Consider the following 12958-nt stretch of genomic DNA (forward strand, 5'->3'; position numbering starts at 1 on the left):
TGTTCACTTATTCCCACAAACGGACGTCCATTCCATAGCCCTTTTTGCTAAGGTTGTTGCTAAGGTTGCTCCATGGGTCATTCATGTTGTGCACATGAACGGATGTATTTAAGAAGTTTATCTTTCGAGAAAATGAAGTGAAATCCTGCAACTATTGTTTGTTTACGTAGCCTCCAGAATCGATGGAAGTGTCCCAAGGGGCAGCTTCAGGGAGCTGGCCAATCAGGACAGAGAGGGCTCTTTAGGAGGAAGGACTTAAAGGGTCATTATGTTAAATAAGGAGTTTTTGGAACTGTAAATCATGCAAAGATACTCCAGCAGAGCCCCAGAATATGAATATAGACCTGGAAATGTGCATGATATATCCTATTTAATAAGAAACAGGTTTATAGGGGCACTACAATGGTGAAGGTTCTCTAAATGAGTCAATGAGTCTGAAGAGAGAGGCTGAAGTGTTGGACAGAGAGGACCTCCCTGGCCCCTGGGGGCCCCGGTGGCACTATGCAGATGACAGCAGAGGCTTGTGGCACACTCGTGGCATTATGGATAGGACACAGCAATGGGGGACCAGACTCCTCAGTTCCCTGCTGTGTGGTGTGATGGCCTCATCTGTTTTCCCATTGCTACTCTAATACATCTGCAGTGAATCTCCTCCTAATTAAGATTCCACTGCTCTATTTGTAATAGGATGGAAAGGATATCACAGAGGGTAGTTTAGCCACAGTTTTTGGATTAATTGCTGGGCAAATCACCACACGAAGAAAACTCAGTGAGCCTGAACAAGAATACCAGTGATACATGTTTTCTTATGTTATTTTTACAAATAAATCTCATGGGGAGCCGGATCTAGAAACTATTAATCACAGGCTGTTCCTCGCTTACATTGTTAATGCTTAAAAGTGTGTTGCCATTGTTGTTATTGTTTATAGGTAAGGTTGCTGAAAATTGAGCACCTTAAGTATTTGTCTAGATACACACAGATGAGGTTTGGTTTTATATCATATGGCTCGCAGTATTTTTGTAAACATGGTGGTCCATGTTGTATATGGATTTCCCAAAATCAGTGATTTTAACTACACAGAAATATTATTTAAGTATCCTGTCCAATATTATTACATTTAGTTAACCAAAACTAACTCAAAAACCTTTTAAATTCCAATTCTCAACATTAAAATTCAGGTCTAGTGCAAAAAAAGCCACTCAACACAATCTAACGATCACCTGGGTTACGATAATTTGATGTATTTCCATTCCCATTTAAATTTGGGAATGGAAAACAAGTTTTACGACAGTATCAGCAAATAAAGATATACCATTATGTCCAGTCTTCACAACTCCCTTTGTAATATTGGGTGTAATTCTGTTAATGGTAGCTCTCAGTTGTGAGACACATCTTCGTTAGTTATGTCCAGTAAACTCTGTAATCCAAATGACAGATTGAAATACTGTAAGTGACTTGTGAACAAAAAGGAGTCTCATCGATAGACAAATATCCTATTGATTAAAATTTTAACACTTAAAAAAATATTTATGGAAAATCATTCCTCTTCAATTTGAAATAGTTTGATACATATTTGCACATTTTGGCAGTCTTATTTGCTTTTGCTCTTTAGAAGCTACAGTAACAGTGCTGATATGAGATTTTGTTTTTAGTTCTCCATATTTTTGTAAATAACATTTTGTGTAAAATATCATTTGAAAATAGTATGAAGCACTTATTTTTCTTTATAGCTTTAACATTAAATGTCATACAACTAAAAAAACATATAGTGCACTTTCAAGTGTCCTCTTTCATGCGGGGAGACATACAAACACTCCATTGCACATGAACCAAAATACTGCAGGTAAATCCTGGAGAGAAAAAAAAAATCCTCCATTTTCAGCATGGTTTCTATCATGTCAAGGGGGAAGGATTTCTTTTTATGGTTTAATTCAACAATAGCATTTGCGATTGGGGTTTTGGGCATCTCAAGGGCATTCCTGGTGAAATTACTGAGACTCTGCACCATTTATCACAGCCTGACATGTGTCATGTTCCAGATTCTGGTGCAGAGAGGTTACAGCTGAAGACAGCTCTCTCTTTGTTGAGCAGCCATCAAAGACAACATCTCGTATTTATCAAAAAAAGGAAACCTGACAAGAGAATAAGAACTACAAAAGTGCTGTCATATGTTCTCAAATGCCCTCATATTCAGACATTAATCTGATACAATATATATATATATATATATATATATATATATATATATATATATAAATATATATATATATATATATATATATCCAAGGACCTGTTATTAGAATGTATCCAACCAGAACACCATAAAAACATGAGTTCATTGGTATGTTTACAATCTGGTTGGAGATACACTACATGGTGCACTTTCACTTCAAAAGATGATTATCTGGAACAGAAATAATACATTTTGAATGGAATCAGGACATGATCCACACAGGACAGCTGAGATTTCGTGTCAGCTGTTCTGGTTCAGACAGTGTTTGTATTAGGCAGCAAAATCAACAATAACTGTGTTTAAGTTTGTAAAACACTATCAAAGTCAAATATGACCAACAGTATAGACATTTCTGAATGTGTTTTTTGCTGTTTACATGCTAGTTTGTGTTTTTTTAAGCATATATGTTTGTTGAGTAAAATGTTATTTAATTTTTTTATAATTTGTTAATAAATACTCTTTTATACTTTACTCCCTGCATTTACTATCTACGTGGCCCCGACTGTTGTTTTTGCAGTAGTGTCATTATTGTTGTATTGTGTTCAATTATAATTAAAGATGTGATTGCTCTGTAACTTTTTGTAGTTGCAGCCTAACTGCACAGGACAAGAATTTTAGAGGTCTCTCTGTAAATATTCTTCATGTTCACACTGGCCGTGAAGCGATCACTTTCCAACACGTTTCAATATGACATGGAGGACAAATCAGTCCAAGTTCCATGCAAAACTGGATTCAGAAGTTCAGCTGAAGCTAATAAGGGGATTCAGAAGTTAGAGTTAGTCCAATCACATGGATATCTTTATCCTAGTAGTCATGTGTGGGTATATTGCTGGTGTCTTGTCCCAGCAACAAACCTACGTTTGACAACCAGGGCATATACCTCCACTGTTGCTCAGCAAGGAAAGCTCCCTGGGAAAACATAAAGAGGGAATTATGTAATAAAATATTGTAACTTTGAAAGTTAGACACTTGATTTGGCCTCAACTGTGCTTTTGAGAGATTTTTTGTGCAGAATGAGGACTGTGGATTTGTTCGATCATATTTAATAGAATAGTTGCATTAAGACTAGAACTCTTCACAGCCAGTATAGAGTAATTACAGTGGCCAATAACTTTTTCATGTGATTACTTTAGTAAGATGTACTGTAAAATCTCAGCCCATCCTTTTAAAACTCACAAGGAGAGGGGAATTTGCCCAATGGTCATTAATAACATTTAAAATCAATGGTAATTTACAACCATATCTGTACCTTGTCCTTATTGGGATAATTGGCTAATTTGCTGATTAAGGTTTAATGTCAGCATACAGCCACTTAATGTGTGCAGCTACTCAAATCAACATTTAAGCAATCAGGTAAAACTCTGTCTTTCACAGATGTAAGGTAAACTTTAATTAATCCTAGATAACTGATTCTTTAGGGGCAACAATTGATTTGAAAACTTAATCTTTACAGATGTTTTGTGGAAAAAGAATGCTAAACCGTACAAACACTTTAAACCTGTTTTCTTTGCAAAATCCTGAAGTTATCTCTAAGTAGATTTTACCATCAGCGTCAGCGCCTCACAAAAATAGCTCCCTTTAAAAGGCATGTAAAATGTCGTTGTTTAAAGAGTGCATCAATAACTGCTGACATAGTTAAATGTAAAGTACCACACAAGGGGGAGGGGTGTGTATAAAATTAATTAATTCTACTGGCACATTATTTATGACTTAATATGATATACTGGTGTGCTTTATAATAACACTGAATGTGCATATTTCTGGAGGAGACAGTGGAGTAATTATGCAGAATGCCTTTTACCATGAATGTACAATATTAATTACAGGCACGGTTGTTTATCAATTGTGAAACACTGTTTAAAAGCTGTTTGGAAGATTGCCATGATGACCCAGGCTTGTCTACTATCTTTTACTTTCAACTGCTTATATTGTGACACGAAACATCCCTTTACAGATCAACAATGTAGCAGGCAAGCAGCGAATAGAGGGACGGACCCATGTGTGTTTGTCCTTTCATTGGAAGTTAACCACTGTCAACTCAGGTGGATATGATCCCAGGTCCCTCTGTCTCAAGAGTGGCCTGTAATAATCATCTGACATAAGTGGCCAAGCACCATGCACTGATGAGTACACTGGTAGAATTGTTTGTCTTCATATGTGAAGTGCCTACTGAGACCGGATATTTTTACTGCAGCCTACATATAGGCAAAAGGTGTGTTCGGAGGCTGTGGACTGAAAGATGGAGGAAAAAGATTGGTAATTAATTTTTTTTTTTTTTTTTCAGATTTTTAAGTTGCGATGCAGACATTAAACTCTTGTCAGTCGGCATTAAGATACAGAAAATGTCAAAACATCCTGCTTAAAAATCTGACCCTGGATATTTTCAGCATGTCATCTCCCTCATTGCCTCTCTTACATAGCTTTGCTGTCCAATAAAATAGAAAAGAAAAATTAAGCAACAAGGATCCAAAAGATCAATACTTACCTGATTATGTCCCTTATAAAAATGGCCTCAAACTTTCAGAGGCATGAGGTTTCAGCAAACCGATGTGTGTACAGTTTTTTTTTAATAAAACCTATAAATTTACATAATGGCCACACAGCAGAAACAATAAGGAAAGCAGAAAAACCCAACAATTCTGATATAAAAAATTGTGTCAAAGAGGCAGAAAATTATTAATTTCTCTTCACTGGCAAAAGCAAATTATTTAGTATCTGAAGCATTTTATGGCTATAATGACAGAAAACAGAACAATTTACAATATAAATTGAAGACAAAAGCCAGATGCCAGGGTCACAGGTAAAAACAGAGGGAACAAACAAGTCAACAATCCAAACTCAATCTTCACCAAGAAAGAACACAAAGATCCAGTTCTGAAACACCAGGAGGGTACGCTACTACACTCACTGTGTATTTCATCATAGCTGTAGAAAGTCAAGCTGAGTTTTGAATGACATGGCTGTGTAGATAATGACCAAATTCTCTATTTGAGGAATTTAATAATCTAGAATTATTTCTACTCATTTAGAGAACACTTTAGTCCTCTCACTATGGTGATTAAGTGAGTTTTGAAAGCCTCCAGAAAGGGATATTTCTATAATAAAAGCCTACCTGTATTGTTAAAGGGTTGCTGGTACTACTGAAACCACTGATATTCAACAGTCTCATCAGCAGTTTACAAAGCCTTTAGCTGTTTAAGTCCTACAGTATGGTTGACTCTTAACAGCTCTCATCACCCCTAGTACATAAAACCCAAATAGCTGCTCCCGACTCACAAGAACTAACAATTGGCTGGTAAAGAGTGTTAAGAATTTTGTACTTTATATTTGGACTAAGGCATTTAACTACTACTAGACTTTATTAGCTGTTTCATTTGCCAAAAAGAATTGTACCGAAGTTGTGTTATGTTCAAATTTAAAAGCAGTACAGGGATCCTCAGTGAAAAATGTAATGTATTATGGCCAACATGTCTTTTTATTCAACTTAAATACGCAAACTTTCAAACAAAGTTCACTAGATTTCAGGCCAGTCATTTATACTTTAATGGAGAACATTTTATACAAAATAACTACTTTTAACTTAAGTAGAGATTTTTTTTCAGCCAACTAGCAGCACTATCACTGGCAGTTTTATCCTGTAGATGAGTGGTTCTATAAAGGTTTCATTTATTACATGCCACTACTGTATGTATGTATTTCTGTTAGAGCTGCAATGCTTGGAGAACATTACATGCACAGCTGTGAGAAGACAGGACAGAGCCCAGGCTAACACTGTGCCATGTGTCTTCACTGCCCTCTACAGGATGAAGAGTACCTAGTGATCTATGATATGTCCTTTGCCCCCCCCCCCCCCACACCCAAACACTATTTTTACACCCACCCCTTGCAGCACTCAAACCCTTTGCCTTACTTTACACACTTGGGTTCCACTATACAGTAAAGGCTGTCTGTATTGAAATAATCAAATTAAAGAGGGCTCATTAAGGTGGTATGAAAATGACGTTTGCACCCTGGCATAATGTGTCGTTGCTCAAGGGAGCATCATAAATTATCTTTTTATTCTTACATCCTCTGACAGGTTTAAAAGTTATGATTTCCATCCAGTGTCTTAATGGACCAGGTTAGTTGTAGGGTAGTTGTGTTGTCTGTCACCTGCTGCACTTCACAAAGCAAAGAATAAGATTATCGGGAGCTAAAGTCATTGACCTGAGTGGCCGAGACCTTAACCAGCAGAGCAATTAACTCAAATCTGAAACAGCCAGTTGTTCTGGGAAATGTATACAAACCTGCTTATCCTAAGAGCCTAGTTTGTCTGCATATTTGTCAGATTCAGAACCATTTTGCCTTGAATCTTACAGATTAGGAAATAGGACAAGAAATGTTTCAAATGTACAACAGCTGATACACTTATCTTCCTTGTTATTAAATAGTCTGATTATACAGTATGTAAACTTTTCAGCACTAATCTCAAATTACAGCTACAAGCAGATACTTGTTACAGTATGGTACCACCATCATCATACTGAGATGAGAGAGGAGCCTTCTGCTAAGTTATCTTGTTGCATTGACACTTATGGCAATTTTGTGCACTTGTAGAGAAAAAGAACTGAAAGTCTTAAACGTTTCACAGTTTAGATAAAAATCATAATGATGGGCTTTTCTGTTTTCTTCTACTGTACATTTAACTGTCTACAAGATTCCCCTCAGTTCTCCAGATTGTAAACTTTAAGATTTTTCTTTAAGATTCAGTAAGAAAGCAAAGCAGAGCTAAAAAGAAAGAAAGAGAGAAACAATAGCTCACTGCCCCTTTGGGTCCAGCTGCCTAATAAAAAGTCAAAGTTACTCAACATACGTAGTCATGTTGGTATATTTGATGACACTGCTTATGATAATGCATTATAACTATTGAAGAATAAAAGCAACATTGCAGTGTACATAAATACATGACAACTGTAAGTGGTCATCGACACTAATCATTGCTTTTCACTGAAAGAGTTAATAACTTGAACATGTCAAGTCCTACACATTTTACATTTGGCTGTATTATTGTGTTTATTTAGCACTTGCAGATTGTCGTTTGAGATAAGAGCACTGGTTGCCTGTCTGTATCTCACAAATGAACTAGTCAACACAATAATAACAGTGTAAACTGTGTTGTTTACGGGGTTCCAGCATTTAAATGTACTGATGACTTTAGGTCATTATTGTACAAGTCGATTGATGTAAAAATAGTCATGCATGTGAATCATTCTTCCATGTTACTGATTCACATTTTGCACTGATAGCTGGATCTCTGACAATAGTGCCTGACCCATTAGCTGCAGAGTACAGAGTGATGAATATGTGACACACATTTCAAAGAACAATTTTGTACAATATTTTGAGCTGAGACACATAGCTTTACACAAAACTTTACTTTTAACTGCTGTTGTATTTGGGATGTATCTTTTAAAAACATTATTGCTGAATTTGTCCTCAGTACAACAATTTTGCCAAAGCATCGAAGTGCAAATTGACCAAATATTTAGACAAGACACAAAAAACAGTAGGATAGCAAACAGAATATTAGATAAAATACAGTATATCAACATCAAAACCGTCCAAATGTACGTGTATATGTATCTTTGTGTGCGTGTATGTGTGTTTCTGATATAAAAACACAAATTTCAGACTAAAGACCAGTTAACTGGGGACTGCTTGTCCAATTGGGAAAAAGATAATTTTTGGGCAAGTGGTTAAGTTTAGGGTTATGTTAAGGTTAGATTTAGGGTTAGGCAAGTAGTGGTTATGGTTAGGGTTAGGGTAAGTATCCAGGAAGTGAATGTAAGTCCATGTATGTCTCCAAAAGTGACCTAAATGTGTGTGTGTGTGTGTGTGTTAATAAAGTATTACTATAACTACTCTATTAACTATATAGTCACATTTACTGTACAGTGCTTGCTTTGGCAGGACTATGTAGAGTCACAATGTTGCCATAGAAACAGTGTTTAAATAAAAAGAAAAAACAACAATAACATGCCATTCACAAAAGTAATCAATAGATTAGATAAAGATATCCATTTGTATAATAGGCTATGTCAAGATAATTATTTGTCACATTCAGTGATGTTGTTTTAATTATGTGTCGCTCAGTTTGTGACATGCTGTCACATATTTTGTAGCTAAGTTTGCTGCATGTCCCTCCTAGTAGAATCTGTTGCTTTTCACTGTCATCTAGCTTCATGAAGTTTGGGATTAACAAATCAAATTTCTTGATGATATTATGATATTTGTCACATTTTAAGAAGAAGTGCATCTCTGTCTCTACCTCACTTGTGGTGCAGTGACCACATACTGTTTTCTCTGTCGGTAGACATGACTTCTTGTACCATCCTGTCTCTGTGGCTAGACTGTGGTCACTCAGTCTGTATTTGGTCAGGCTCCGTCTCTGCTTCGTATCTCTGACAGTAAAGAGATATTCTACCTGATATTTTATATTCATGGTTTAGGGCCAGATAGCAATTAAGTTTGTTTTGAGTTTTGGTTTGATTCGTCCAGTATTCCAGATAAGCACCTTTTGTTAGTTTAATAATTTGGTTTACTTTAAGGTTGGAAAGCAGTGCTGGTCTGAGTTAAACAGTATTGGGTGTTATTTAATCATGTAAGTCTCAGGACCAACTGACAGACGGGACTCTTTTGGGGGTTCAGTTCCTGGGTTTGTAGTGCCTAGAATCTCAGTGTCTCTTGGGGGGCTCAATTTAAGATGTAACCAAAATTTAAGTGTCCTTTTTTTAATGTTAATAATCAATAGGTAACACTCTCACTCTCTCTCCTCCTGGCTCGACCTCTTGTCCTCCTCTCCATCCTTCTTCTGTCTCTGTGGGGCAACTGAGGTTAATGTGCCAAACTGCCCTATTTAGGTCAAACTAATGACACAGCAGAGCTCTCTTGGGATTTAAACCAGCCAACTTTGACTGCATATACAGCGATAGTGCATTTCAGGACATGGCATCTTCACTGTGAACTCATCACCATATATAATAGAATAACTGCACCACCAACATGAATGTGCAAGGCAGACTGATCTATGGATATTCTATGCTGCCACACAAAGAAACACTTATAAAAAGGGTGGTCATGTTGTGTCTGAGCACCCCTATAAGTACAAGGGCTCTTGGGTCAATAGAGGTAAAAGTGACCTGGCTCTTTAAGAAGTGGCAGAGGGAATCACTGATACTGTGCACAAGGACAGACAGAGCAGCTGCTGTCACTTTTAATGGCATCATAGATTGCTTCAGAAGCACCACCGCTGGCTTTAGGTTCTTCTGTGATTCTAAGAGCTGGACAGAGTAGCCCAAGCCTCACTGCTTCATTGCATCCTCTGCCCAAATGGTTTTCATCCATTGTCAGGGGGAGGATGTTATTTTATAAATCTTTGAAAATATATCTCACAGTGAGCCATACTTTTATGTGGCTACACCTTTCCTGCAGTATATTGTGAACACTTTTTTTTTTTTTAGAATTTGCTAAAAATATAATATCTCAAAAGACATTTTCATCCAAAGTAAGTTACATCACCATATATGTATATTTTTAGCATGGGTAACAGTAAGACCTGAAGCCCCAGCCTGCATATATGTGTATGCCCACATCAGCCACTCAGAATAAGTAAGTAAGAATAAGTAATTTTTGAAGAAGGGGTTCTTTAAAATCTTCATGGTCTGACTGACATATCTTACTCCCAAGTATATGACAGGATTTGTGCTTTGTTGTCCTGCCACTCATTCTTCATCTGTCAAAATATACTTGCTTCCACACTGAGAGGGCAGCAGTGACAAGCTGACTGTGTGTATGTGTGTGTGTGTGTGTGAGAGGCGTGGGGGCTTCAACCGCCAAAGCAAAACAAGCTGCACTAATCTGGCGTGATCTGTGACTTCCCCTCATCATCTCATTGGGTGTGAGGTCTTGGGTGTGGTTATTAAGGACACTGATCTTAAATGGGCCTTCTGCTTGCTCACTGATTATTACTTGCCGGGCAGCTGTGGATGGGATCACTGAGCTGTTAGAACTTATTCAAGTGAAGCCAGTATAAATATTGCATGGGCGAGATTTCCTGCAAAAAAAGTATCAAATAAAGATTAAGGATCAGGTTTAATAAGCATCTACCTCAAACCACAGTCATAATTAATTTGTGCACATGCTATAGCTGCCACAACTACAGCTGATTTTCTTGAGAAAGTTCTCAATTGAACTGTATGTCCATGATAATTTTCAAATGAGACCCAATGTGTGTTGTTACTCATATGTCAGACAGAAACTTTTTTTTTTCTAAGGAATGATACCTTTTTTGAGCTCTGTGTTTATAACTTTAAAGTTTTAATTTGCCTCATGTTAAAGAAAAAGGCATCTAGTAATTACAGCAAATTGATAGTCTATCTAGTCAGTTGTGGTAGTGTGGTACTTATTATAATTCTAGTTCACGTGAGGGTCGTTAAGTGTGGCGAATACAGTAACAAGTTATAGTACTTAGCTGATGCTGGAGGGAAGTAGACTTGTTCAAGCTTTGAGAATAAGCGGGAGCTGAGTGTCAGGACCTGTTAGAGGTTTAGAAGTACTATCCACAGTTTACACCCATGTCCAGGGGTGCCTGAAGTCCCAACCCCCAACATACCCTACCAGCAACCTCTGCCCTATCCAGTTTAGCTGTCTCTGGGGTTAATTCCATGTCCTGGAGCTGAAACAACAGGATCACAGCCACAGCACTAATACTCAATAGACACTGACCTACTTTGTTGGATTATACGGGGGAAAAAACTGATCCGCTGCCCTAATGCCAGCAAAGAAAACGATCTAATGGTCCTAACTGCTCTGTTTAATCTGAAAGCATGCTCATGTTATTAATTTCTCATTATGGGAATGCAGTTCTGCTGATGGGATTAAATGCCTGCTCTGGCTCTCTTTCATTTGGTGACCTCTCCACAGGAACACAAAGGCTAAAAACCATCTGGCTGGACACTCCCTCATGTCCCTTGTTTATTTGTTTATGTCTCTCATGTGTTTGTGTGTGTGTGTGTGTGTGTGTGTGTGTGTGTGTGTGTGTGTGTGTCTGTATGTGTGTGTGTGCGAGAGGCAGTGGGTTACTCATCCATGTTAAGACTTCACAACAATTTGAACCCAAGACAGTGGAAGGGCTGAATTTTTGTGATTATGCTATGAGAATGAAAAAACTGTCTCACAAATATTGCTGTTATGTCTCTCAGTAGGTTTTATACAATTTTGTACATTAAAATATTCCTCTTTTCTCTATATGGCAGAGTCATACATTCAACAGCAATATACAACCTAACATTGTTTGAGGCTTGTATAAATGACTTTACATGCTGTTTCTTCCAACGCAAATTAATGCTCAAATGGACGTAGAGTGCCCTTGGCTGGTTATACATCCAATTTGAACAATCAAAATCTATTTTTCTGGTCCATTACATCACCACCAGGGGGCACTTGATTCCTCAAGCATGCAGTGTTGTGTTTGACAAATTGCCATAGAGGTAACACATGCATTCAGCAAGGGAATTAGGGAATATGACTGGGTTTACAACCAGCCTCCCACCAACCCACCCATCCCTGATTTTCTATGTGTATAATCTGCTATATCATGACAGTCAGCAGCTGCAGAGGAAGAGGTGCTAAACAATAATATCCCTGGTCCATACTGTGCCTCTATGGCTAAATAACAGTAATAAAAAGTTAGTGATCAGGAAAGTAGTAAAACATAAAACTGATGTAACTCACAGAAATATTGTGTCCTAAGAGAAAAAAAATAAAAATAAATAAAATGCTTTTCCAGAGGTGTATAATCACAATACTTCACAAACATTTTTTTTTACTGCTAAATCATTGGTAGTAATCCTTGGTAAAATGAAAACATTGCAAAATGTCAACAAAGTTCTACCTAGGATTCAAAATAGTGGTGACAAATTTACTGGCCATGAAATGACAGTTTTATCCAGTGTCAGGATTTCTGCACATATGTATTATAACAGAGAATATAAGACAACAATGAAATGTACTTATGCAGTAATAGACACTTGTACTGAAGTGATCACCTGTGAAGAATTCATGTTGAATGTACTGGTCTATATTTATCACTATCTTTATCAACAAGGAGAGAACATCTTTAAAGCTTCTCTGAATATGCAGAGAAGCTTGTAGCATTTCCTCCAATCTATCACAGCAAATTTGGATATGAAAGGTAACAATTCAAATGGCTGAATAAGCATAAAATATGTCCAGACCTAAGGCTTTCAGTATACCTAACAATACAAACATGACATGTAATACATCATATCACCCATTACCAGTTAGCTGTATAAAACAAGATGAAAATATGCAGGCTGTTGACAGATCAGAAAAGGTATTTGCATTACCCTATGGTATTTTCTTTTCAGTCCCACTAGCAGTAGTTGTAACAGTGTGTGATATTTTTGTTAAAAGACTATATTCAGGGCAATAACCTTTTTATTGCTCTGCATTTTAGCATCCATTCATAAACAGAGAGCCGTTTAACTCTTACCGTCAAAAACTGTTTATTTTTTTAAATGTGACAGATTTCTCTCGAAAGCACAAAATATATAAATTTGTCCCTTTGCTGTAACAAATTTCAAATGTGACATTTTTAAAAGCACATCTATAACAACTATATTTAAAGCTTGTACCTTTAAGTTCAAAGACTAAACCCTGGGGGG

This window comes from Thunnus albacares, chromosome 7 (assembly GCF_914725855.1).
Source record: "Thunnus albacares chromosome 7, fThuAlb1.1, whole genome shotgun sequence".
Classification (NCBI taxonomy): Eukaryota; Metazoa; Chordata; class Actinopteri; order Scombriformes; family Scombridae; genus Thunnus; species Thunnus albacares.